The 26,077-nt window shown below is 48.1% G+C and overlaps 1 long non-coding RNA gene across 1 annotated transcript; it reads right to left on the bottom strand.

The window, feature by feature from the left end:
- Positions 1–1,199: 1,199 nt before the first annotated feature.
- On the bottom strand, positions 1,200–25,651 carry LOC135180591 (uncharacterized). Its single transcript, XR_010304496.1, has 3 exons — positions 25,449–25,651; positions 15,416–15,545; positions 1,200–1,761 (listed from the first exon to the last, which is right to left on the bottom strand). It is a non-coding gene; the product is annotated as an uncharacterized LOC135180591 (long non-coding RNA).
- Positions 25,652–26,077: the final 426 nt, after the last annotated feature.

Below are 26,077 nucleotides of genomic sequence, written 5' to 3'. Positions count from 1 at the left end.
GCATTTTCTACTGCGTTGGCAGTAGAAACTCATTTCTGGTTTATGTTCCTCTCAGTTTCTGGTTTGCACTTGAGCAAAAGGGGTAATGGGTTTGAACTGGCAGAAGGGAAACTGAAACTGGATGTTAAGAAGAAGTTGTTTGCAGTGAGGGTGGTGAGACACTGGCACAGGTTACCCAGGGAGGTTACAGAGCACAGAAGCTGATCTCTGATCACATTCTGTGCTTCTGTGCACCACAACGTCCCTGGAGGTGTTCAAGGCCAGGCTGAATGAGGCCTTGAGGAACCTGTTCTAGTGGGAGGTGTCCCTACCTATGGCAGGGAGTTGGAACTGGCTGAGCTTTGAGGTCCCTTCCAACCTAACCCATTCTATGATTCTAAAACTCAGTCCCTAGCTCTTGTGATGGACATGATCTAATTGTGTTCTTCACTCTCCACCCCTGCTTAGACCCACCAAAACATATGGATGGGTGTTGGTCTGTTCTTGGAAGGAACAAGTGATAAGAGGAAATGGCCTCAAGCTGCACCAGGGGAGGTTTAGGTTAGATGTGAGAAAGTAAATTGCCAGGTCAAAACTACTTTTTTAACAGAGCTGATGATACCTGACACATTTCCTTGAACCTCCTGAGCCAAACCCTGGAAAAGGCTGCCTAAGGAAGACATCCTTACTACAAGGACACATCTGAAATACAGTAGGAGGCTGGGGGGAGACCTTCTCACTCTCTACAACTCCATGAAAGGAGGTTGGAACCAGGTGGGGCTTGGTCTCTTCTCTCAATGAACAAGCCATATGACAAGAGGAAATGGCCTCAAGTTATGGGAAGAAAGGTTTAGATTGGACATGAGGAACAACTTCTTCCCCAAAAGGGCTGTCAAGCTCTGGACCAGGCTGCCCAAGGCAGTGGTGGAGTCCCTATCCCTGGAGGAAGTTTTAAAGCCATGGAGATGTGGCGCTGAGTGAGATGGTTTAGTGGTGACCTGGCAGTGCTGGGTTAGTGGTTGGACTTCATGCACCACAGGAGACCATTTGCCTTCTTGGCTACAAGGGCACATAGCTGGCTCATGGGGAACTTGTTGTCCACCCGGACTCCAAGGTCCTTTGGAGCAAAGGGTGCACCACAAAGCCGCAGTGTTTGGAATTGTTCAGAGCTGTAAAAAATGGGAGCTGCTCTCCAAATTTAACTGATAACCCCTGAGGAAAGAGGTCTTACAGGGGATGCTCTGCTCATGCTAGGAAAACAAAGTCAGACCTGTCAGCATCTGTAGCAATCAAATGAGAGCTCATGCCTTAATTTCAATAGAAAGGATCACTCTGAGGAACTAAAAGGGCACCACCAGACATGGTTGAAGCATCTGTGAAAATGAAGGTCTTCTCTTTATTGCAAAAGACACCTCTGAAGAATAAAACCACTTCCAAAAGATTAGCTCATTCATCACTCCCTAAAATAGAAACCTTCAGCTCTGAGGCAACTAAAAGACTGCAGCTTCAGGATCTCTTTTTAGACCTTTTTATAATTCTTCCAAAAGAAGCCAGGGAATAATTCACTCACTCTCCACACTCCCTAGGGGAGGATGTCACTGCCCAGCAGCAGCCCTGACTCAGAGATCCTTCGCACTCTCACTGCCCCAGCAGTGATCTCTTCTCCTCATCTCCGTGAGAAACCAGCACATGGTGTCCTGTACATTGTCCTGGTGGAAAAGACCAGCAGCTCCAGCTGCCCTGCATCCTGTGATAGGTGTTACTGGGGGCATCAAGCTGCACCTACAATTAATCATCTCCTGGTCACAATGAATCACAGAATGGTTTGGGAGGGATGTTCTTCTCCCCCTCTACTCTGCCTGGCTGAGACCCCATCTTGTGTACGGCCTTCAGCTTTGGGCTCCCCAGTTGAAGAGGGACAGGAATCTGCTGGAGAGAGTCCAAGGGAGAGCTACGATGATGATGAGGGGACTGGAGCACTGTCTGACGAGGAGAGGCTGAGGGACCTGGAGAAGAGAAGACTGAGAGGGGATTTAATCAATGTCTATAACTATCTGAGGGTTGGGGTCAGGAGGTAGAGGACAGGCTCTGCTCACTGCTCCCTGGGATAGGACAAGGAGCAATGGATGGAAGCTGCAGCACAGGAGGTTCCAGCTCAACACAAGGGGGAACATCTTGACTGGAAGGGTCCCAGAGCACAGGAACAGGCTCCCTGGAGAGGTTGTGGAGCCTCCTTCTCTGGAGCCTCTCAAGGCCTGTCTGGATGCATTCCTGTGTGACCTGCACTAGATTGTATGGTCCTGCTCTGGCAGGGGGGTTGGACTCGATGAGCTCTTTGGGTCCCTTCCAACCCCTAATATCCTGTGAGTCTATGATCCAGTCCCAATCTCCCTGCCATGGGCAGGGACACCTTCCACTAGCCCAGGTTGCTCAAGGCATTATCCACCATAGCCTTGAATACTCACTTCCAGGGATGAGGCATCCACAACTTTCCCTGACCTATGCCAATGTCTCACCACCCTTACTGCAAAGAACTTCTCCCCAACACCCAGTTTCAATCTCCCCTTTCCCAGTTTAAACCCATTGCTCCTTGTTCTGTCATCACAAGACCTTGTCAATAATCCCTCCCCAACTTCTCCCTGACGTCCAATCCTAAGCTACCTCGTGCTAGTCTAAAATTCTGCTATCAGTGACCACAGTTCTGAGGAAGAAATGAAGACATCCAAAGGGAAAGAGGAGCAAGATGTACCTAGTAGCCATAGCAACCCACAGTGGACATCAATTTCCCTTCCTTCTGCATTAGAGTTTCTCTCCTACACTGCTGATGTTCCATCATACTGCATAAGCTGCAGGTCCCACTGATCTCCAGCCAGCTGAGATGTTAAGCATCTTTGAAAATCATTTTATTAACAGCTTTTCTTCTTGTCATCTTGAAAGGGATACAGAGAGGGAAAGGAAAAAGATGCCATTGGTGCTTAGCCTCACTAGACTGGTGCAATCATTTCTGTATCACAGAGTGGTTTGGGTTGGAAGAGACCTTTGAGATCGAGTCCAGCTATTAACCAAGCACTAAACAGCCCCAGGAGTCTCAGCTGTTCCTCTTCAGAGATGCTCCAGGCCTCTCAGCATCTTCGGAGCCTTCACTGTACCCTCTCCAGTAGTTCCCTGTGTCTGGAACTGAATACCCCAAAACTGGACCCAAGACTCCAGAAGTGCCCTTACTAGGACAGAGTAGAGGAGGAGGAGAACCTCCTTTGAGCTGCTGGCCATACTTCTTTATGCACCCTGGGAAACCATTGACCTTCTTGGACAACAGGACACATTGCTCCCTCATGGGGAACTTGTCCATCAGCACTCCCAGGTCAGTTGAGGGTCACCTGTTCTGGCTGCTCCTCCCTGTAGCTGTCACCTCTGCACGCCATGGCAATGTCCTTGGTCTGCAGGACAGCAAGTCTCAGGCAGAGCCTTTCTGCAGCCCAGCCCTTGGCTGCAACTCTCCCCATCAGCTTCTCCCTGCTAGAAGCAGCTTCTGGCTGTGCAAACCTGCCCTGAACTTTAGCAAGTGCCTCAGTGATCAGAGCCTGAGCTGGGAACTTGCAGCACTGACCAGCATCAGCCCTTTCACAGGATGTATTAGCTAAGGGAACAGTGCCACTGCACATCTGTCACCAGGCCAGCAAGAGCTCTGCAGGATGAGAGATCTCTGCACCATGCTCACAGCATGACCCGAGCGGCCCCAGGAAGAACTTGGTTGATTTCAGCCATAAGAAAAACAAACCAAACCTAAACCAAAGGCTGGAAGAGACCATTTTTCTTTGGTGTGTTCAGGGATGCAAACATCAGGGAGGGAAAAGGGCCGGTAAAACTAGAAAGCAAAAATGCTGCCACAATTGTAAATGGGATAAAATAATCATAAATCAGACTTGTTTGGCTCAGAGAAAAGCCTCTGAGATCATCGAGCCCAACCATCAATCCAACACCACCATGGCCATTAAACCATGCCCACCTTTCTTGAACACCTCCATGGGGGATGGTGACTTCACCCTCCCCCTGGGCAGCCTGTTCCAATGCCTGACCACTCTTGCAGGAAAGAAATTATTCCTCATACCCAAACTAAACCTCCCCTGGCACAATTTCAGGCCATTTCCTCTCATTCTATCACCTGCCATCCAGATGGAAGCTCTCTGATAGTAGCACTGATGTAAGCTACATCTGGTTTGCTCCCCTTGGCCAACCATTTTTAAAAGCCCTTCTCATATCATCATCCTTGCAGGCTGAGCAAACTGCATCATGAAGCAAAGCAGAGGGTTTCTGCCTCCACCACCACTACTGAGAGGTGTCTTGGAGTCTCACTGCCACCAGGACTACAAACCTTAGCTCTCCAGCCTTGCAGAGGACACTACAATGAGTGACAGTGTTGATCTGCTGATAAGTAGGAAGGCTCTGCAAAGGGATCTGAACAGCCAAGATCCAAGGGCTGGATCCAATGGGATGAGGTTCAACAAGGCCAAGTACTGCATCCTCCACTTAGGTCACAACAACCCCATCAATGCTCCATGCTTGGAACAGAGTGGCTGGAAACTGCCCAGCAGAGAAGCACCTGGAGCTGTTGGTCAAGAGCAGCTGAAGATGAGCCACTGTGTGCTCAGGTGACTAAGAAGGCCACCAGCATCCTGGTAGCATGGCCAGCAGTAGGAGGGATGTGACTGCACCCCTGACTGGGCACTGGTGAGGCCACACCTTGAATACTGGGTTCAGTTTTGGGCCCCTCACTCCCAGAAGGACATTGAGGGGCTGGAGCAAGCCCAAGAAGGTCAAGGAAGCTGGTGACAGGTCTGGAGAACAGGGCTGGTAAGGAGCATCTGAGAGAACTGAGGTTGCTTTGCCTGGAAGGGAGACCTTCTGGTTCTCTACCACTCCCTGAAAGAAGGTTGGAGTCAGGTAGGGGTTGGTCTCTTCTCCCTTGTATCAAGCAATAGAACAAGAGGAAACAGCCTGAAATTCTACCAGGGAAACTTCTGGTTGTACATAAGGAACAATTTAACACCCCCCAAGAGTGGTCAGGCATTGGAATAGGCTGCACAGGGAGGTGGTGGAGTCACCATAGAATTATCAGGGCTGGAAGGGACCACAGGATCATCTAAGTTCTAACTCCCCTGCCATGGGCAAGGACACCTCACACTAGAACAGAGCTGCTCAGAGCCCCATTTAGCCTGGTCTTAAAGACCTCCAGAGATGGGCCATTCAAGAAACATGTGAACATAGCACTTGGGGGCATGGTTTGATGGCCACAGTGGTGTTAGGGTGAAGACTGGACCATAGAGGTTGATCTTAGAGGCCTTTTCCAACCCAAACAATTCCATGTTTCTGAGTCAGCACCTGCTGGCTCACTGGCAGCCCCAGCCTAGCACAGACTGCTCATTCACCCAGCAAAGCCAGATTTAATGCCACCACTCATAACTCAGGGGGTAATGGAGGAGGCTGAGGACAGGAGATTGGCTGCTTGCTGTGTCTGTGGCCAGCTCTCAGCCCTTCTGCTGCAGCTTTAGGCTCTGAAAAGAGTTATTGACCAGAAAGGTTTCTCCACCAACTCTCATTTCCAGCCCAAGCAAATGCAAACACTGATCAAGTAATTTTATTCTGGAAAAGGCATGAAAGAGCTGAAATTTAACAGAGGAGTTGTTACAATGGGGAAAAGGGAGTCAGGAGAGACACCTTCTTAGCCTGGCCTTGCTAGATGATTCCAAGCATGTTTTTCCACTGCTCCTCAGATCATATCCCAGAGGTGAATATTCAAGCCAAATCTCTTCATTATCTTTACTCTCGACCTGGATGGTGGCACAAAACACAGCATCCTCAGCAAGCTGACCAAAGAGATTGCCAAGGCCTAGCTTAGGCTGCCCAGAGTACTGGTGGAGTTGCCATTCCTGAAGAGGTTTCAAAGCTGTGTAGATGTGGTGCTGAGGAACCAGCACTAAGCCAGGTTTAGTGGTGGACTTTGCAGTGTTGGGGCAATGGTTGTAGTCTATGATCTTAACTGTCTTTTCCAGCCTAAATGACTCTGTGAGGCAACCAGGAAGAGTAACCGATAGACTGCAAGGCTGTGCTGAAACTTAAGACCTGGATAGGCTGGAAAAATGGGCTGAGAAGAACCTCAAGGAGTTCAATAAAAGGAAAAGCCAAGTCCTGCAGCTGAGGAGGAATAACTCCCTGAACCAGTATATGCTGGTGGCCAACTGGCTGGAAAACACTCAGGGTTTTGGTGTACAACAAATTGAACATGAGCCAATGGCATGATAGACAAACACCAGCATGCTGGGCTGCATCAAGGGATGGGGCTAGCCTCAGAGTCCAGTGAAGACCCACAAAGAGGAAAGGATGGGAGCATCCCTTGCCTGTAGAAAGCCTGAGAGAGCTGGGACTGTTCAGCCTGAAGAAGGCTGCAGATCTTGCCAGTTCCTAAAGGCAGGGTACAAAGAAGACAGATCTGTGTTCTTCTCAGCGGCACCCAGTGAAGAGACAGCAGGCACAGGTGTAAATATGTGAATTAACATCTGAACATAAGAAAGAAAACTCCAGACCAAGGGTGACTGGACCCTGGAACAGGCTGCCTGCATTAAGGTTTGGATTGCCCACCCTCAAAAGGCAGTGAAAACTCTCCTCGACACAACCCAGAGCAACCCTGGCAAGGGTTAGAGCTGGCAGACACTAAATAAGTGACAGATACTCCCTAGCAGCCACTCTCCCTTAACAAAGTGACTCTGCTTTGAGCAGGGAGCACCTGCAAACACCCTTCCCACCTCTGGGGGTCTACCCAGGGCACGGCTAGAAGCGGCACCAGGTTGGATTATCCCAGGAACACACAGTAGCTCCTCAGGAAAAGTTCCTCTTCCTGCATGGAAGTGGAAAAAAAATATGAGGAGAGGCTGAGGGAGCTGGGGTTGTTTAGCCTGGAGAAGAGGAGGCTCAGGGCAGACCTCATTGCTGTCTACAACCACCTGAAGGGAGGCTGTAGCCAGGTGGGGTTGGTCTCTTCTGCCAGGCACCCAGGGACAGAACAAGAGGACACAGTCTCAAGCTATGCCAGGGGAGGTTTAGGTTGGATGTTAGGAAGACGTTCTTCACAGAGAGAGTGATTAGCATTGGAATGGGCTGCCCAGGGAGGTGGTGGAGTCGCCGTCCCTGGAGGTGTTGAAGCAAAGCCTGGATGAAGCACTTAGTGCCATGGTCTAGTTGACTGGCTAGGGCTGGTGGATAGGTTGGACTGGATGATCTTGGAGGTCTCTTGCAACCTGGTTGATTCTATGTAAATGTGAATTGGACTGATTAAAATGGTCTTAGGTTGCCCACAGGGGACGTTTAGGTTGAACATGAGAAGAACCCTGAAAGGGTTCTCAAAGACTGGAACAAGGCTGTCCAGGGAGCTGGTTGAATCCCACCCCTCCCCCAGTCCCTGGAGGGGGTTTAAAGAGCCAGAGATGCGATGCTGAGGGACACAGGAGCTCTCAAACCTGAAAAATGTCCTTCTCAGGCCTGCCCCTAGCAAGACATCTGGCAGACATCCAGGGGGCTGGGAAAACGAGGCGCTTAAAAAATGGTAACAGCGATTTCCAACTGTTACAAGTGCTCACCGATGAGTAATCTGCAGGTAGCCAACATCCACTCTGCTAATGGCTTGGTAATCTGTGCTGTGGTAAGAACAAGCATTAGCAGCCAGCAGGCTGACAGATCACAGTGTCTCCTAAGTGGCAGGATTGGGAAGAAGGTGTCCCTGGGACCAGAGGTGGCTCTCCCTCTGCTACCACACAGTGCAGATCTAATGTAGAGCTCACAGTTCAGCATCCATCAACAGGGGCTGAAGAAGAGGTCCTGTGAGGAGCAGCTGAGGAACCTGGGGTTGGTGCTAGGTTGGACTGGATGATCTTGGAGGTCTCTTCCAAACTGGTTGATTCTATGATAGTACTCTATGTTCAGCCTGGAGAAAAGGAGGCTGAGAGGAGACCTTCTGGTTCTCTACAACCATGAGGGCTATGAGGATGATGAGGGGACTGGAGCACTGTCTGATTAGGAGAGGCTGAGGGACCTGGGGTTGTTTAGTCTGCAGAAGAGAAGACTGAGAGGGGATTTAATCAAGGTTTCTAAATATCTGAGGGCTGGGGGTCAGGAGGGGGGACAGGCTCTGCTCACTGCTCCCTGGGATAGGACAAGGAGCAATGGATGGAAGCTGCAGCACAGGAGGTTCCAGCTCAACACAAGGGGCAATCTGTTGACTGTAAGGGTCCCAGAGCACTGGCACAGGCTGCCCAGAGAGGTTGTGGAGTCTCCTTCTCTAGGGCCTTTCAAGGCCTGTCTGGAAGTGTTTTTGTGCGCCCTGAGCTAGATTGTATGGTCCTGCTCTGGCAGGTGGGTTGGACTCCCATCTTTTTGGGTCCTTTCCAACCCCTGACATCCTGTGAGCCTGTGAACTCCCTGAAAGGAATTATAGAATCAAGCAGGTTGGAAGACACCTCCAAGCTCATCCAGTCCAACCTAGCACCCAGCCCTAACCAATCAACCAGACCATGGCATTAAGTGCCCCAGACAGGCTTGGCTTCAACACCTCCAGAGAAGGCAACTCCACCACCTCCCTCGGCAGCCCATTTCAATGCCAATCACTCTCTCTGGCAAGAACTTCCTCCTAACATCCAGCCTAGACCTCCCCTGGCACAGCTTGAGAGAGTGTCCCCTTGTTCTGTTGCTGCGTGCCTGGCAGAGGAGACCAACCCCACCTGGCTACAGCCTCCCTTCAGGGAGTTATAGACAGCAGTGAGGACACCCCTGATCTCCCTGATCAGAGGAGTCAGTCTTCTCCTTAGGACACAGGACAAGGAGAAATGGCCTCAGGTTGCACCCAGGCAGTTTATGTTGGACATTAAAAGAAGCTTCTTCACTGAAAGGAGTTACTGAAACAGGCTGCCCAGGGAGGTGGTTTAATCTCCATTCCTAGAGGTGCTTCAAAGCTGAGGTGTGGTGCTCAGGATCATGGTTTAGCACCAGCCTTGGCAGAGTTAGAGAAGAGTTGGCCTGGATGATCTTAAACATCTTTTCCAACCAAATCCATTCTAACCCTTAATACCAATGCTACTGCAATGGGATATTTCAAAGCAGCTGTTCAGGCTTCACAGGCACTAGGCTGGCCAAGCACTTTGCCTTTACCTTGGCTTAAATTGTCCAGCACACGCTTTTGGCTGAAGTCTCTCAGGTTCAGATGTCTCTAGCCTAACTCATGTCCTGTCCTGCACCACTACTGACAACAGAAAGGCTCTTCAGGGCTGGTTCTGGGCAAGTAAATGGGACTGTGCTCTGAGGCCACAACAGAAAGGCTCTTCAGGACTGGTTCTGGGCAAGTAAATGGGACTGTGCTCTGAGGTCACAACAGAAAGGCTCTTCAGGACTGGTTCTGGGCAAGTAAATGGGGCTGTGCTCTGAGGCTACAACAGAAAGGCTCTTCAGGACTGGTTCTGGGCAAGTAAATGGGACTGTGCTCTGAGGCCACAACAGAAAGGCATCACTGCCTGCTTCTCTTAGTGTGTTCTCTGCCCAAGTACCCACCAACAGCTACAAGCAGAGCAAGGGCACTGCCCTACGTGGGCCTCTGCCCTGATCCACAAGGACCCCTTTGTGTCCCTCTTAAAACACAGGCCTAGAAGCTACAGCTCTGCACAGACCCAGATCACTCACTCAACCTGGGGTCTGGATGTTTCTTCTCCTCTTTGATTCAACAAGGCTGGAAGCCCTTTGGACCAGGAATTGACTCAATGAACTTTGCTCAGCATTTCAGGCAAATCACCTTGACTACAGAAAAGCAGGAGAATCAAAGTGTTGTGTAGCTCAGCACCCTGCCTCTGATGCTGGCCTAAGCAGATGTGGGAGGAAGACAAAAGCAGTAAAAACACAAATGCCTCTGCCCAAAGCACTGCCCTAGTTTGCAACTTTTAGGTCAGGAACTTCAAGTACCTAAGCTCTGAAGTATGTTACACCTGGGGTGGTTCGCTGCCCATGAATGCAAATAGTGCAAAATAACACTGCCAGAAAAGGACCACCACAGCCAAATCCATCTACCAGAATTTGTAAACTGCTGTTATTTCTGCAGAACTGCTTGTACAATCTCCCAGAGAGGGATTGTGCCCCTCTGTTCCACTCTGCTGAGACTCCATGTTCAGAATTGGGGGCAGCTCTGGAGTCCTCAGCACAGCAGAGACATGGAGCTGCCAGAGGAGGATGAAAGGAGACCACAGCAATGATGTGAGGACTGGAAGCACTCTGCTGTGAGGCCAAGCTGAGAGAGTTGGGATTGTTCAAACTGGAGAAGGATCTAGGGAGACCTTCTGGTGGCCTTTCAAGGAGCCAAGCAGAAAGCTGAGGACAGACTTTTGAGCAGGGCCTGTTGTGACAGGACAAGGGGTGATGGTTAGAACTGAAAGAGGGAGATCAAGACAGGGGAGAAGGGAGAAATGTTTGACACTGAGGGTGGTGAAAGTCTGGCCCAGGTTGCCCAGAGAAATGCTGAATGCCCCATCCCTGGAACTCTTCCAGGTGAGGTTTTTGGGGGCTCTGAGCAACCTGCCCTAGTTGGGGATGTCCCTCCTGACTGCAGGGAACTGGACAGGATTACCTCTAAAGGTCCCTTCCCATCCAAACCAGCCTGAGATTCCATGACACTGTGAAGCTATCTCACCTGTCTGGGAAATAACATCAAACTCTGTAACCTAGTGGTGTTGTCCTCTTAACAGGGTGATTAAAATCACCTCTCCTTAAGAAACCTCAGACTTGTTCCCTGGAATCTATGAGCTGCAGTATTCACTTGTGAGATACACAGGAATAAGAAGGGAAGTGACAGACACAAGCCATAATAAACCCTCACCAGCAAGGAACTAAGCAGGTCATTAATCAGCCACAAACAGTGCCAGCCCCACACAGTTCTCAGGTAACATCAAAGCCATTGCTGTGTTGGCTCTGAAAAGCATTTCCTTGGCTAATTTTCTCAATGTTTTCAAAGCTTTGGCTCTATCAGAAGCTGAGAAAAGGAAGCCTCTAGGAACTGATGGGAAAGCATTTCATGTGGGAGGCAGAGCACTCAGTTTTAACACCAAGAAGGCAGAGGCACTGGAAGTACTCAGTGAGGCTTGCCATTACTACAAGGAGGACATTACAAGGCTGGAGCAGGTTCAGAAAGAGACAGCAAAGCTGTGAAGTGTCTGGAGAACAGGTCTGGTGAGGAGCAGCTGAGGGAATTTTTTTTTTTTTAGTCTGGAGAAAAGAAGGCTGAGGGGAGACCTTCACAGGCTCACAAGATGTTAGGGGTTGGAAGGGACCCAAGGAGATCATCGAGTCCAACCCCCCTGCCACAGCAGGACCATACAATCTAGCACAGATCACAAAGGAACACATCCAGACAGGCCTTGAAAGGCTCCAGAGAAGGAGACTCCACAACCTCTCTGGGCAGCCTGTTCCAGTGCTCTGGGATCCTTCCAGGAAAGAAGTTGCCCCTTGTGTTGAGCTGGAACCTCCTGTGCTGCAGCTTCCATCCAGTTCTCCTTGTCCTATCCCAGGGAGCAAGTGAGCAGAGTTTGTTCCCCCTCCCCCCCGCCTCAGACATTGATAAACATTGATTAAATCCCCTCTCATTCTTCTCTTCTCCAGACTAAGCAGCCCCAGATCCCTCAGCCTCTTCTCATCAGGCAGTGCTCCAGTCCCTTCATCATCTTCATAGCCCTCCCTTGGCCTCTCTCCAGCAGATCCCTGTCCCTCTTAAACTGGGGAACCCAAAACTGAAGGCAGTACTTAAGATGAGGTCTGACCAGGGCAGAGTAGAGGCAGAGGAGAACCTCCCTTGATCTGCTGGACACACTCTTCCTAATACACCCCAGGATCCCATTGGCCCTCTTGGCCGCCAGGCCACATTGCTGTGCCATGGATGTTCTCCACCAGCACTCCCAGGTCCCTCTCCACAGGGCTGCTCTCCAGCAGGTCACCTCCCAGCCTGTACTGGTGCACTTTATTATTGCTGCCCAGGTGCAGGACTCTGCACTTGTCCTTGTTGAACCTCATTTGGTTTCTCTGTGCCCAGCCCTCAGTCTGTCCAGGTCTCGCTGCATGGCCACACAGCCTTCAGCTCTATCAGCCAAGCCTCCCAGCTTGGTGTCAGCAGCAAACTTGCACAGCAGACACTGTCCCCTTCTGACTCTCTAACTCCCTGAAAGGAGGTTGAAGGCAGGAGGGTGATGGTCTCTCATCCCAAGGAACAAGTGACAGGATGAGAGGAAACGGCTTCAAGTTGCACCAGAGGAGATTTAGGTTGAACATTAGAAGAAACTTCTTGACTGAAAGTGTTCCTGAACCACAGAACAAGCTAGCAAGGGAGGTAGCTGAATCCTCATCCCCAGAAGTGTCACAAAGCTGCAGGGATGTGGTGCTGAAGGACATGGTTCAGCACCAGCCTTGATAGAGCCAGAGAATGCTTGGACTGGATGATCTTTATGGAATCAGTCAGAGTTGGAAGGGACCACAAGGATCACCTAGTTCCACACCCCTGACATGGGCAGGGACACCTCACACAAGTTCTTAAAGGTCTTTTCCAACTGAAAATATTCTATTCTTGGACTCTACACCTGTGGTTGGCTTCTGGGCCAGATCAGAAATCCTTCCCTAGCAGGTGCTCATCTCTCCTGCAAGTCCAACTGAAACAAGGCAGGAAATTTTACGTCCTGTAAGACAGCAAAATCCAGCCTGCAGAGCCTCCTGTCTAGTCCGAGGACCCATGAAAGGAGCTGTAACCAGCAGTGGAGCATGCAGAAGAGGCACAGCTTTCCTGACTCAGGCACAAGCTTAGCTGTGCCCCAGAGAACATGTTTTCAAGGCCTCCCTCATTCTCGTCTCTAAGAATCACAGAAAAGGGCACTGAATCGCTAAACGTTACCAGGATCATAACTTTGTTTGTAGAAGGAGGAGTTGCAGGCAGAGCTGGGTGAGCTGGCCAGAGGCAGGCGAAGCACAGCAGGCAGCTCCTGCCATCTCGTGGACGCGAGCTCCTCAGCATGTTGCTGCATCATTCCACATCACACCAGCTTTAACAAAATCCAGGGTTTCTGGCTTCTGTGTTTCCCATATGGAAATGCTTCTTGGGCCTTTCCATCTGGATGCAGCATCCCAGCCTGGATCAGCAATCCAGCCAGACCAGGGTAGAGACTGTCCCCTTGTACTCAGCACTAGTGAGGCCACAACTTGACCAGTAGGTTCAGTTTTGGGTCACTCATTCCAAGAAGGACATTGAGGGGCTGCAGCAGGTCCAGAGAAGAGCAGTGAAGCTGGTGAACAGTCTGTAGAGCAGGTCTGGTGAAGAGCAGCTGAGGTGCCTGGAGCTGTTCAGCCTGGGAGACCTCATTGCTCTCTACAACTTCCTGAAAGGAAGTTGGAGCCAAGTTGCTCTTGTCCCAAGGAACAAGTGATAGGGCAAGAAAAAAACAACCTCAAGTTGCACCAGGGAAGGTTTAGGTTGGATATCAGAAGAAACATTTTCACTGAAAAGGTTCTCAAGCCCTGGAACAGGCTGCTGAGGGAGGTGGTTGAATCCCCATCCTCAGAGGTGTTTCTAAGAGGCAGAGGTGTGGTGCTGAGGGAATGGTTTAGCAAGTTAGAGAATGACTGGATTTGATAATCTTGAAAGGTCTTTTACAGCCTAAAGTGTTCTGTGATACTCTGTAGCTTCTCTTGCAATTACAGCTATCTTGAGTACTCCTCTACAGGTGACATTTCTCCTTCTATCAGCATTTCTGTGCTGATTCGCCATAGAAAGCTAGAGAAGGCCAACACAAGAACCACAACAATGTGGTAAACAAAATCACAAAGCTGAGGCAGATACATGTTTCTTCTCTCAGTGTGACCCTGCCATCATCTTGGTTCTGATATCCAGGAACTGCTGTTCTGATGGAGTGAGCAAAGCCAGCAAAAAAAAAACTGAGGGAGTTGGGACTGTTCAGTCTGGAGAGAAGGCTCCCAGGTGACCTTCTTGTGGCCTTGAAGTATCTGAAGGGGGCTACAAGAAAGCTGGGGAGGGACTTTTCAGGCTGTCAGGGAGTAAAAGGACTGTGGGGAGTGGAACAAAGCTAGAAATGGGCAGATTCAGAGCGGATGTTAGGAAGAAGTTGTTCAGCATGAGAGTGGTGAGAATCTGGGAGGGGTTGCCCAGGGAGATGGTGGAAGCCTCATCCCTGAAGGTGCTTAGGGACAGGCTGGATGAGGCTCAGAACAGCCTGATCTACTGTGGGGTGTCCCTGCCCACGGCAGAGGGGCTGGAACTGGATGATCCTTGTGGTCCCTTCCAACCCTGACTGATTCTATGAAAATGGCCAAGAACACAGGAAGGGAGAAGGCAGAGGAATGCTCCTCCTTTAGTGAGCTGTGCAGGCTCAGAAGGGGTCAATGGTTTATACAAGAAGGGAAAGGGTGAACACCGAAGCAATCCAAACAAATGATCAGTGAAGAAACATGCTATGGCCATCACACCAAGCCAAGCTAGAACCTGACACCACAGTGGAAGCTGCTGTGTTACCAGTCAGACCCCACTGCTGGGCTTCTAAAGGCTAAAATACTGATCTGATGAGTATTTAAGGAACTGTGACAGCAACAAGATGTCACTGGAAACATGGAATAAATTGTGAGATGAAGGGTTTTGGGATATTGCTTGAGTTTTGTTTGTTTTTCCTTTTAAGAGGAGCTGAACCATTACAATGCAGCACACATCACAACGAAGTGGTAAAGAGAGCACGGGATACACCTGGTGCCAGCCTGGAGCAGCTGTCCTGACTGATTACCAACTGCTAACAGCCTCCATCTCAGTGAACCCAGGACACCATAACAACTGTCTGGACAGCCAGCTGTATACAAACCACCATCAGACATCCAGCAGCTCAGGTGAAATGCAAACAGTCTGTATTTTGCCATTCCTGTTTTGACTTTTTCATGCTTTTACTTCGTTTTCCTCCGCTGCCTTCTCCAACTGTTCTCCCCACCAACACTATGACCTTCTACAGAGATCACAAAGGACCTCAGAAGGAACCATCCACAAAGCCAAGGCCAGCAGCAGGCACCAACAACTATTCCAGAGATCTCTTCTGTGACTGAACACCTCTGAAATCTTGCTCTTGACCCCCGAGCATTCATAGAACACTGTGTAACTGGCAGCACTTGCCTAGCTCGTTCACCCCCAGATTTTAATCCATCTAGGGATTTTCTCCTCTTTAACAACTCAGAAACACATGAAGCCTTTACTAAAGGCCTCCAAGACCACAGAATCTCTTCTCACAACACTCCTCTTCCACATAACCTGCTCTCCTACGCTTCTCATTTTATTATTTTCTTTACAGCTCATGACACCCCTCCTTGGATATACACTTACCTTTGATTCTTCACACTGCATACCTGCATCTTCCTCCTCCACACAGGAATTCCCAGAAATTCTGTCTAACAGCAGGCACAGGATCCTTGTGTGACATATAACCTGAGGTGCTAATTAGCTCCTGCATTCCCTGTAAGAAGCCCAAAAGACTTTAATTAGAGAAAAAAAAATACCAACTAGAAGCCAAAAAAAAAAAAACATCCAGCATGATTTTTGCTCCTTTCTATTTACAGGCATTTGGTCAATTACAGTAAAAAGTGAGGTCATTCCTTAGCCAAACCTAAGTTTCTAAGCCTAATTACTGGGGCTAATCTAAATATCAAGCACCTGACTCCAGGAGCTGTGCCTCTCATTAGCAGGGAGAGGCAGGCAGCTGCTTAAAGCAGTTCTTTTGTTGCATGCCTTATGCAAGTTAACTTCCCTCCTTTCCTGTCTCAAATAGGAAACTCCACCATTTAATCTTCTGGCAAAGATACACGACAGCCTGCCTGTGCTTTCAGAGCTCTAATTACAGTCCCTGTTTAAGTTAATGGTTATAGGATAGATTTACTGTTGTCTTCTTAGAATCATAGAATGGTTTAGGTCAGAAGGGAACTCTGGAGTCTAAAGCACAAAACTGCCAGGAATTAAGTGTGATTTTGAGACATTTATAGAACCATAGAATGGTTTAGGTTGGAAGGGACCTCAAAGCTCAGCCGGTTCCAACCCCCTGCCATAGGTAGGGACACCTCCTGCTAGAACAGGTCACTCAAGGCTTCATCCACCCTGGTCTTGAACTCCTCCAGGGAAGTTGCCTGGACAACCTGTGCCAGTGTCTCACCACCCTCACTGCAAACAACTTCTTCCTACCATCCACTTTAAATCTCCTCTCTGCCACTTTAAACCCATTTCTCCTCCTCCTCTCATCACAAGACCTTCTCAATAGTCCCTCCCCAGCCTTCCTCTAGCCCCCTTCAGATCCTAGAAGGCCACTCCAAGGTCTCCTGGAAGCCTTCTCTTTTCCAGGCTGCAGAGCCCCAACTCTCTCAGCCTATGATCATTGCAGAGCTGCTGCAGCCCTCTCAGCATCTTGGTGGCCTCCTCTGGAGTGACTCCAACAGTTCCATGTCCTTCTAGTGCTGAGGGCTCATTTTGTTTGGAAAAGACCTTTAAGATCATCCTGTCCATCCACCCTGTAATGTGATCAAGGCTGGTGCTAAACCATGTCCCTCAGCAGCACATCTCTGACTTTCTTCACCTCCAGAGATGAGGATTCGACCACCTCCCTGTGCAGCCTGTTCCAAGGCCTGAGAAGACTTTCAGTGAAATTTCTTCTGATGTCCAAGCTAAACTCCCCCTGGCACAATTTCAGGCTGTTTCCTTTTGTACTGTCACTTGTTCCCTGGGAAAAGAGATCAACACCCCATCTGGCTCCAACCTCCATTTAGGGAGTTGTAGAGTAGAAGGTGGCACCAGGATCAGTGCTAGGCCCACTTCTGTTCAACATCTTTGTTGGTGATCTGGATGAGGGGATTGAGTCCAGCATCAGTAAGTTTTCAGAGGACACCAAGCTAGGAACAGGTGTGGAGATGTTGGAAGGTAGGAGAGCCCTGCAGAGGGACCTTGACAGGCTGGGTAGGTGGGCAGAGGCCAATGGGGTGAGATTTAACGAGGCCAAGCACAGGGTTCTACACTTTGGCCACAACGACCCCAAGCAGCACTACAGGCTGGGGACAGAGTGGCTGAAGAGCAGCCAGGAGGAAAGGGACCTGGGTGTACCGGCAGATAGTAGCTGAAGATGAGCCAGCAATGTGCCCAGGTGGGCAGGAGAGCCAATGGCATCCTGGCCTGGCTCAGGAGTGATGCCATCTACTTGGACTTCTCTAAAGCATTTCATACTGTCCCACATGACACCTTGGTCACCGCATTGGAAGAGCGTGGACTTGAGGGGTGGACCACTCACTGGAAAAGGAATTGGCTGGATGGCCACACTCAGTAGTCAAGCGCTCAGTGTCTGGAGTTCTCAAAGGTTGCTTCCAATCTGCATTGCAAGAGTAGCTGTTTTGAATTTAAACAGCTATGCTAAGCAATACTAAAAACTAGGCACTGGTATTTGATGTGGTACATCAAATGATGATTTGCTTGTACAAAATATGTGCAAAGTTTGAGTGACACTAATGTATAATTCAAAATATTTGTCTATATATACTGACTTGTGTGCAAGCTATTTCTTTTTCCCTAAGTTGAAACTGTCTCACATGAATGCTACATGAACTAGCGAGAAAGAATCCTCATCTCAGTAAAGAGCTGTACCTCGAGTGTCACTTCCCAGCATGGTTTTATCAACAGGTGTCCTTTGCTCTCTGTGCTCAAGGTGGTGCTCTTGTCACCAGGCGCCCTAAGAGGTAAGGGCATGAGGGCAGGATTCCGTATTGCTTTGCTGAGCACGGTTAGAAAGCACAAGATTCTCGCCATCCAGCTTTAACATTTCCATGTGTTGACATGTCAAAATCGTGTGGTTTTGTTCCTTCCGCCAGAAGATGTGGATGAATATTATAAGTAGGATAAAATCTAAGAGATTGAGTAGCTCTAAAATCAAAGAGATACTTGACAATTAAGAACTGAGATCATAGAATCAACCAGGTTGGAAGAGACCTCCAAGATCATGCACTCCAACCTAGCACCCAGCCCTATCCAGTCAACTAGACCATGGCACTAAGTGCCTCATCCAGTCTTGTCTTGAACACCTCCAGGGACGGTGTCTCCACCACCTCCCTGGGCAGCCCATTCCAATGCCAATCACTTTCTCTGTGAAGGACTTCCTCCTAATATCCAGCCTAGACCTACCCCGGCACTACTTGAGAGATGTTCACATGAACCAGGGAGTTTGGTTGCCAAGTGCTATGCAATTGTGGGATGCTTCTGAATTGGTTTTATTATGATGGGAGAGTTTGCAGGCATAAATGAACTCTGAGAAATATAGAGGTCTTTTTTTTTTCCTTTTTTTTTTTTGGTAAATAGGAGACTATAACAAGGATTCAATGTAGGAAAGTTTAAGCCACTTTGCTACAAGAAATATAATATGAAAACCAGGTATTTTCCAAAACACAAATATAAGCAACAGCGATGCTGAAAGAGAGTATTAATGCACAAAAGGCAGGAGTTTGAAATTGCATATGCCAGCATGATTCTGGATGTGAACTCTGAAGTAGGGAGACATGTTATTTCAAAATAGTTTATAAAGACTAAACTCCAGTCATTTCACAGTATCACCAAGGTTGGAAGAGACCTCATAGATCATCAAGTCCAACCCTTTACCACAGAGCTCAAGGCCAGACCATGGCACCAAGTGCCACGTCCAATCCTGCCTTGAACAGCTCCAGGGACGGCGACTCCACCACCTCCCCGGGCAGCCCATTCCAGTGTCCAATGACTCTCTCAGTGAAGAACTTTCTCCTCACCTCCAGCCTAAATTTCCCCTGGTGTAGCTTGAGGCTGTGTCCTCTTGTTCTGGTGCTGGCCACCTGAGAGAAGAGAGCAACCTCCTCCTGGCTACAACCTCCCCTCAGGTAGTTGTAGACAGCAATAAGGTCTCCCTTGAGCCTCCTCTTCTCCAGGCTATACTTCTGCTATAGTAAGAAGTAGATGCTTTACTCATCATTTCATTACTGCATTTCTACCAGCAAAGTCTTTGGAAATGAAAAGAAAAAAAAAATCAAAGAAAAAAATTAAGTTTTCTGTGTTTTAGGAAAGTTAACAAAAACAGACACACGTAGAATGGCTATGATACCTGCAACTATTTAAGTGGCAACAAAATCAGAACTGGAGTTGCACAACCTACGCTAGCAAGTTGCATTATGATTTATCTAGTTTCTATTAACCTGTCTTTGCACAAGAACACAGATGTTTCCAGATGTTCTAATGAAGCGAGGTTAACATGACTGTAGACTAGGACAAAGCCTGGAAAGCCTCAGCAAAGCAGACTAGACAGAAAACTGTTCTCTAATTTGAATGATTTGGGTTTTGGGGGGAAGAAACAAGCTGGAACATCAATGCTATATCAGGCCTTAGTGAGAAAGGGACTGAAAAATTAGCTTAGATGTCACATATTCTTGTTCTGCTGGGGCCAACTCCTTGTCACAGCACAACATATTTTGGGCAAGCACAGTCACAGAGAGCTGGGTACCCAGGGTCATGTCCTGTCAGCTTTTGACTGTCTCCAAGGATGGAGACTTCACAGCAGGTACTTTGTGCCAGTGCTCAGATAACATGGCAGTAAAAGTGTTTTCCACTGTTCAGAAGGAAATGCCTGTAATTTAGTTTATGCACACTGCCTCTGGTCTGTCACTGAACACTGAAAAGAGCCTGGCTCCATTCTCTATGCACTCTCTCTTCAGGTGTTTGTACACATTGATAAGATTCTCCCAAACCTTCTCTTCTTTACATTGAATGTTCACAGATCCCTACTCCTACACCTCCAGGATGCTGAGGTCCATCTGGATGGCATTACAGTCCTTCTGTCTAGCACAGCTGCAATGCAGTCATCAGGAGAGACCATTTCTTTCTCCTCCCCACTACACCTGATGATACCTCACAGGGCTACCTCATCTGTGCCCTGCTGGGCTGGCAACCAGTGGCCATGGCTCCTTGGCTAGGACACACTCATCTGCCTGAGGTGACCACTGGTAGTTCCAACTGTCCCCTGTGACCAGGCTTTCCCCTTTAGCAAAATGGAACTGCAGATCACCTGTGAGAATGAACCAAGGGCTGTTGGCCTTGTTTCCTCTCATGCCTTGGACAGCAGTTTTGTCTCAACTGCTTCAGTCACTACAGTGCTGAAGTTCACCCTCATGGGGTCACTCTGATCCCATGAAGATCAGAGCAGCAGCTTGTGTTTACCCTTTAGCAGTTTTTAAAGAAAAATTGACAACCAGAGCTGCCTGCCACAATTCTCTCCTCTAGGGGGAATAATTAGATGCGTGCTTGCAGCCAGCTGAATTTAGCAGTTAGCAACATCAGAAGCAGCCCTCACACATCTGCTTGCAATCATCTGATCATACTGTGAATTGGTATGAGATACATTATTTCCTCTGACAGGCTTATGACAGATCTCTTGGACTCCAGACCAAGTATGGTGAAGAACAAAACTGAAAGAGAATAGCTAATGGCCCTTGTTTTCAAAGATGCTGTCTCTTTTACAAGTACCCATACTTATCTCTCTACAGACAGCGAGAAAGCATCACTCAGCTTGATGCTCTGCATTTTCTCCACTCCCTTGCAGAACACAGAGAAAGCCAAGTGTGGATGCACCTTAGTGTGCCATAAACAGCTGTGAAAGAATATATTGCCCACAAAGCTTTAGGCATTTCTAGCTGGCCAAACACCATACGGTGATGATATCAGCACATCTAAATTTCCCCTTCACACCCTCACCCCCTCCCCCCACTATAAAGAAGAGCTTGACATGCTGGATAATAAAACCAGGAAATAATTGGTCATCCGTGGCAAATGTCCACTGGAGTAAACTGCAAAATGAAGTTCAACAGGTGGAATCAGGAACTGACTGAAGGAATAAAACCAGCAGCAACAATACTCCTCTACATAGCTTATACATATCCTGTGCATATTAATATATACATATAAATACAAATGTTTATAAGATACAGGAACAGCCTCTTAAATAAACAGAATCATGAAAATGACAACAGCAATAAGCCTTTCACAGTGAAACTTGTCACAATATACACCACTTTAGAACACCACATATATATTACAATGTCCAGGCCACAGAATTAAATGTAACTGCAAGTAACACTTGCAAAGATGTTGAAGTATTTTGCAAATGCCAGCAAGCTGAGTTCCAACATGCCTGAGATGCAGACAAGGTACAGTCACACAGCAGATGGTGAAAACAAGACATGGTGGTGAAAACTGTTGTCCCTAGCTCACCTAAAAATGTCTCTAATATAGCCAAGGGAAGACTTTTGATCTCAGAATTTCAGTCTCTGATTTCCAACACTGATCCAAAGCGCACTGTAATCTGCACAAACAATTTTATGTATTACAGAAGCAGTTGGGTCAGTTTCTTAAAAATAAGACCATGTTATCATTATGATATCAGAACATCATTGCTGTAGGAGAGCAATGGTTAGCCAAACATTGTGTTGCAAAAGCAATGATAAGCCAGTAAACCACGACAATTAAGCTGTAGAAAGTTGTACTTAGTACTGAAAATTACCACTTTAAACAACAGCAAATAATATTTGAAGGGAAAGAATATTTAAAGAGAAGAAAAATCAGAAATAAAGGAAGCTTTTATAGTAAAGAGAAGTTTAATTCAAAGAAGTGTAGTAATATTCTCCCAAATTCAGTGCTCGCCGGATGGTCAATCATGAACAAGCCTGAACAATCACTGGGAAGGATAAAGTATTTCATACCATAGTCCATACTGCCAAGCTCATTTCTATTAGTCTCAAGGAAGACAAAATACTTCTTGTAAATAGCACACTCTGTTTCCATTACAGAGTATCTAAAGGTCAGTGGTGTCCCAGAGTCTAATTTCTGTAAGTTTTGACTGACTTCTTATGTTCTGAATTTCTTGCTACTACTGGGAGCGCTCTTTATGCTCCTAAAGCCTGAACTCTTTCATAGTAGAAGAGGTGCGGGCCAAGAACAAATGTTTTATACTAGTTGATGCCTGTGATAAAGCAACTAGTTCTTATGTTGCTGTAGGTGTTTAAGAAGTGCAGATTTGTTCACTCTGAAATGGATGAAGGCCTTCTATAATATAATCATCATGGTTCTGTGCTTGCTTAAGACTAGTGGTCCAAAAGTGGAAAGTAAATCACTCACCACCATTCCATTCAGTTATATCCAACCACCTACTCTATTTGCTAAGCAAGAAGACATATATAATATTTAAGACATCTACGTTTTAAGAAGGCTTTGGCTTTCTCTCAGCATACTTTTGCATCATACTTGACCTTGAAGTAAATCTGTAGCAGCAAATGTCGTTTTGCAAACATAGAACACAGGATCCCTGTAGACTTAGCCAAATGAGAAAACAAAGGTTAAGGAAATGCATTTCCATTCAAATACATTTAGGTCCAGAATTAGAGAGGCAATATGGAAACTGCTTGGCTGAGTGCATCTGTTTAAAAGGAGTTTTTTCCTGAAGTTCATTCTAGTGCTAATACGTGTCTCTCAACTAATACAGGAATGTGAATTATTAGATGGAGAAAACTTTTAGGGTGTCCCAAATGAAACAGATCGGTACAGTTATGTTAAAACTGAAGAATTTTTTTGCAGTGAAGTCTTTGGAATTTATGAACCCTCAAACTGTTCTTTAGGAACAGCAGGAAATAGCCAAGTACTGTTATCTTTTATCTTAGACTGCAAGTTCTCTGGAAGAAGCATCGCCTTTTCGCGTGTGTGTGTCTTTGGCTGAAACTTGGCAGAACAGGGACCTGCTCCGTGCCTGGCCCTCATCTGTGACCACTGCGTCAGTCAGGGGAGAATCTGCCATTGGCTTCAATGAACAATGAATCAGACCCTTTAGTAATATAGAATCAACCAGGTTGGAAGAGACCTCCAAGATCATCCAGTCCAACCTAGCACCCAGCCCTAGCCAGTCAACTAGACCATGGCACTGAGTGCCTCATCCAGGCTTTTCTTGAACACTTCCAGCCACAGAGACTCCACCACCTCTCTGGGCAGCCCATTCCAACGCCAAATCACTCTCTCTGTGAAGAACTTCCTCCTAACATTCAGCCTACACCTACCCCAGCACAACCTGAGACTGTGTCCCCTTGTTCTATTGCTGCTTGCCTGGGAGAAGAGGCCACCCCCCACCTGGCTACAACCTCCCTTCAGGTAGTTGTAGACAGCAATGAGGTCACCCCTGAGCCTCCTCTTCTCCAGGCTAAACAACCCCAGCTCCCTCATACCCAAATGTTAGAAAACACGTTCGGTGGAGCGCTATGGGAAGATGACTCTTTGTTCACCAATATGGTTAGATGGTCAAATCCACTTTATTTCCATGATACAGTAACTTATACGCATTCTAGCAAGAGGCGTGCTCAGCTTAAGATTGGTTACAGTCAGAGGGTCCAGAGTTACTTGTAAGGCATCAATAGGTCAGCATTCCATAACAATCTGAGGGTCAGCCTCTGGGGCTGTCTAAACTCTGCCCACCTGCAGCTGCACTCCACCCCCTGCAGCTGCATGTGGGGGGAAGCTACCCTGTGCCTGGTATCTAAACTCCCAAGATGGATTCAAGGACATTCCCAGCACGGGTTACTCATTGTTTATCAATTCTTGTGTGCTCTGCTAACAAGAATTTCTCCAACACTCAGAGAGTAATACCTGAAGAGAGAGTCTCCGAGGTTCTAAGATTAAAATAACTGAAAGTGTCTGTCTTATCAATCTGGACCCTAAAAGGCTAAACCCTCAGAGTGTTCAATCAGACAACTGAGAAACCATCTGTTTTGTACACGTGTATGCAAACTGTTGGAAGCACAAGGCTGTCACTGTTCCTTTTCAAATAACATGGAAACTTTTAATTTTTTTCAGCATAACTGAGCCATATTTTTACATTGAACTTTTCTTGGACAGTCTAAATAGAAAGTAATACCATCCTGATTGTACAGTTTGAAACCTTAAATGGAAAAAGTTCCTTTTCAAGGGAGAGCAGGAATTCATTCTGCCAAGTAGTATCAGAAATGAGGCAGAAGGCAAGACACAGGTTTAACAATCTTCTTAGCCTACTGTAACAAGCAAAGAGAAACACTTCCCAGCCTCTGTCCATTCTGAAGTGGATCAAAGTTGTGGGGAAATCTGTGTTTCCAGTTCATCAGACATATGCATCAGCTGTCTCCTTACTTCAGTATGCTTCTTATCAGAGACTATGCACACCATAAATCCATTTCTGTCAGTTATGAATTAAAAAACAGCTCCCTGCTAGGCACTTATATCCTGTGCAATGAAGAACTCAGCAGGTTCCCTCACCTCACTGAAGGTAGCCACTTGTGCTAAAATTACCAAACCAAGTTGAGAAGGCCTGTTCCCCTTTAAATCAACTCTAAGAGGATACGGGGCTACTTTGTTCCTACTACAGCTCCCTAATAGTGCTTGTCTCTGGTTTCAACTTTGGCGGCAGCTAAAGCAGTGCCTTTATGATTCGGTACAGTTTCCCACTGAAGAGGCTGGAGCTAATGAGCAATTCTCAGCACAGGTGGAAGCCATCAGCTCAGATCCCAGAGACACATAACCCCTATGAGCGTGGGCTCAGCAGTCCTGCTGCGCTGCATGTTTTAGTGGCACCCTTGTCGCTTCAGAACGGCACCGGCGTGGGAACACCTAGAAGGCCGCACTGGCTGCGTAGAGCGACACACTACCTCAAGGGACATTGTAGCCAGGTGGGGGTGGCCTCTTCTGCCAGGCAACCAGCAACAGAACAAGGGGACACAGTCTCAAGTTGTGCCAGGGAAAGTATAGGTTGGATGTTAGGAGGGAGTTCTTCACAGAGAGAGATTGGCATTGGAATGGGCTGCCCAGGGAGGTGGTGGAGGCACCGTCCCTGGAGGTGTTCAAGAAAAGCCTGGATGAGGCACTTGGTGCCATGGTCTGGTTGACTGGCTAGGGGCTGGGTGCTAGGTTGGACTGGATGATCTTGGAGGTCTCTTCCAACCTGGCTGATTCTATGGTTTGTACCTGGTTTTCAAACGGTCAGCTTACAAGATCAGCAACGGCGCTAAACAGACCAAACTCATTACTGTTTCTGTTCATGGTCCACCCTCCCCACACACACACACCAAAAGAAAAGAGAGGTAAGGAACAGCTCAGGTGCTTGGGAAAGAGCCTGGAAGAGGGCTCAGAGTGTGCTCGTGTGCAAGCTTGGATGTGGGACCCCAGGAATGGAACCGAGGCTAAGGAAGGGGCAGTCAATTGCACTTCGAACTGACCAAAGCCGGGCGGCGCAACCACAGACTCACAGAAACATCCCGGCTGGAAAAGACCCTCAGGGTCACCTCGCCGTTCACAACTCCGCACTTACCGCAGGTCTGCCATGTGGTTCTCGGGCAATTCTCCGCAGCAGCCACTGAGTGGCAGAAGAGACCAAGACTATGACTGCCCGAGGCGGCCGCCGGCAGAACGCAGGCGCCATCTTGTCTGCGTGACGGGCGCAGGCGCCTGGCAGAGCTCCGCGGCGCCGGGGTGAGGCGATGCTGGGGGAACAGTAGCCGCTAGGCGAGCAGGTGTGCTGTTAGTTGAGCGTAAATTAATTCTGAGGATGCGAAAAAAGCCCACGTGAAGGCAGTTCGTTCAGTAAATGGCCTGGGCCAACACCTGGCGCAAGTTTCACTGCCCGGAGACCTCGTTCCCCAGCCCTGGGCGGGCGTCCAGGAGGGGCTGTCAGCAGAGGTGCCCGGTCCGGAGGAGCCCCCGAGGCGCAGGGTTTGACCGGCGGCTGTGGACCGTGGGAGAGCTGGTTCTGAGCAGAAAGAGGTGTCTGGACATGGATGTGCAGGACAGCCAGGCCAAAGAACCAAAACTGAAGTTAAAAATCAACCCCTCAGTGGAGAACAATAAGTAGAACGCCAGGGAGTTGCTGCTGGCGCGACGGGAATACTGAACTGGCTTTTCCCTTCTTTACAGTCTGATGTTCCATGGAAGAGACAGAGA

Source organism: Pogoniulus pusillus, chromosome 1 (genome assembly GCF_015220805.1).
Source record: "Pogoniulus pusillus isolate bPogPus1 chromosome 1, bPogPus1.pri, whole genome shotgun sequence".
In the NCBI taxonomy this organism is placed as follows: Eukaryota; Metazoa; Chordata; class Aves; order Piciformes; family Lybiidae; genus Pogoniulus; species Pogoniulus pusillus.
The sequence above is the reverse complement of the archived record's forward strand: the minus strand, read 5'-3'. Positions and strand labels throughout refer to the sequence as shown.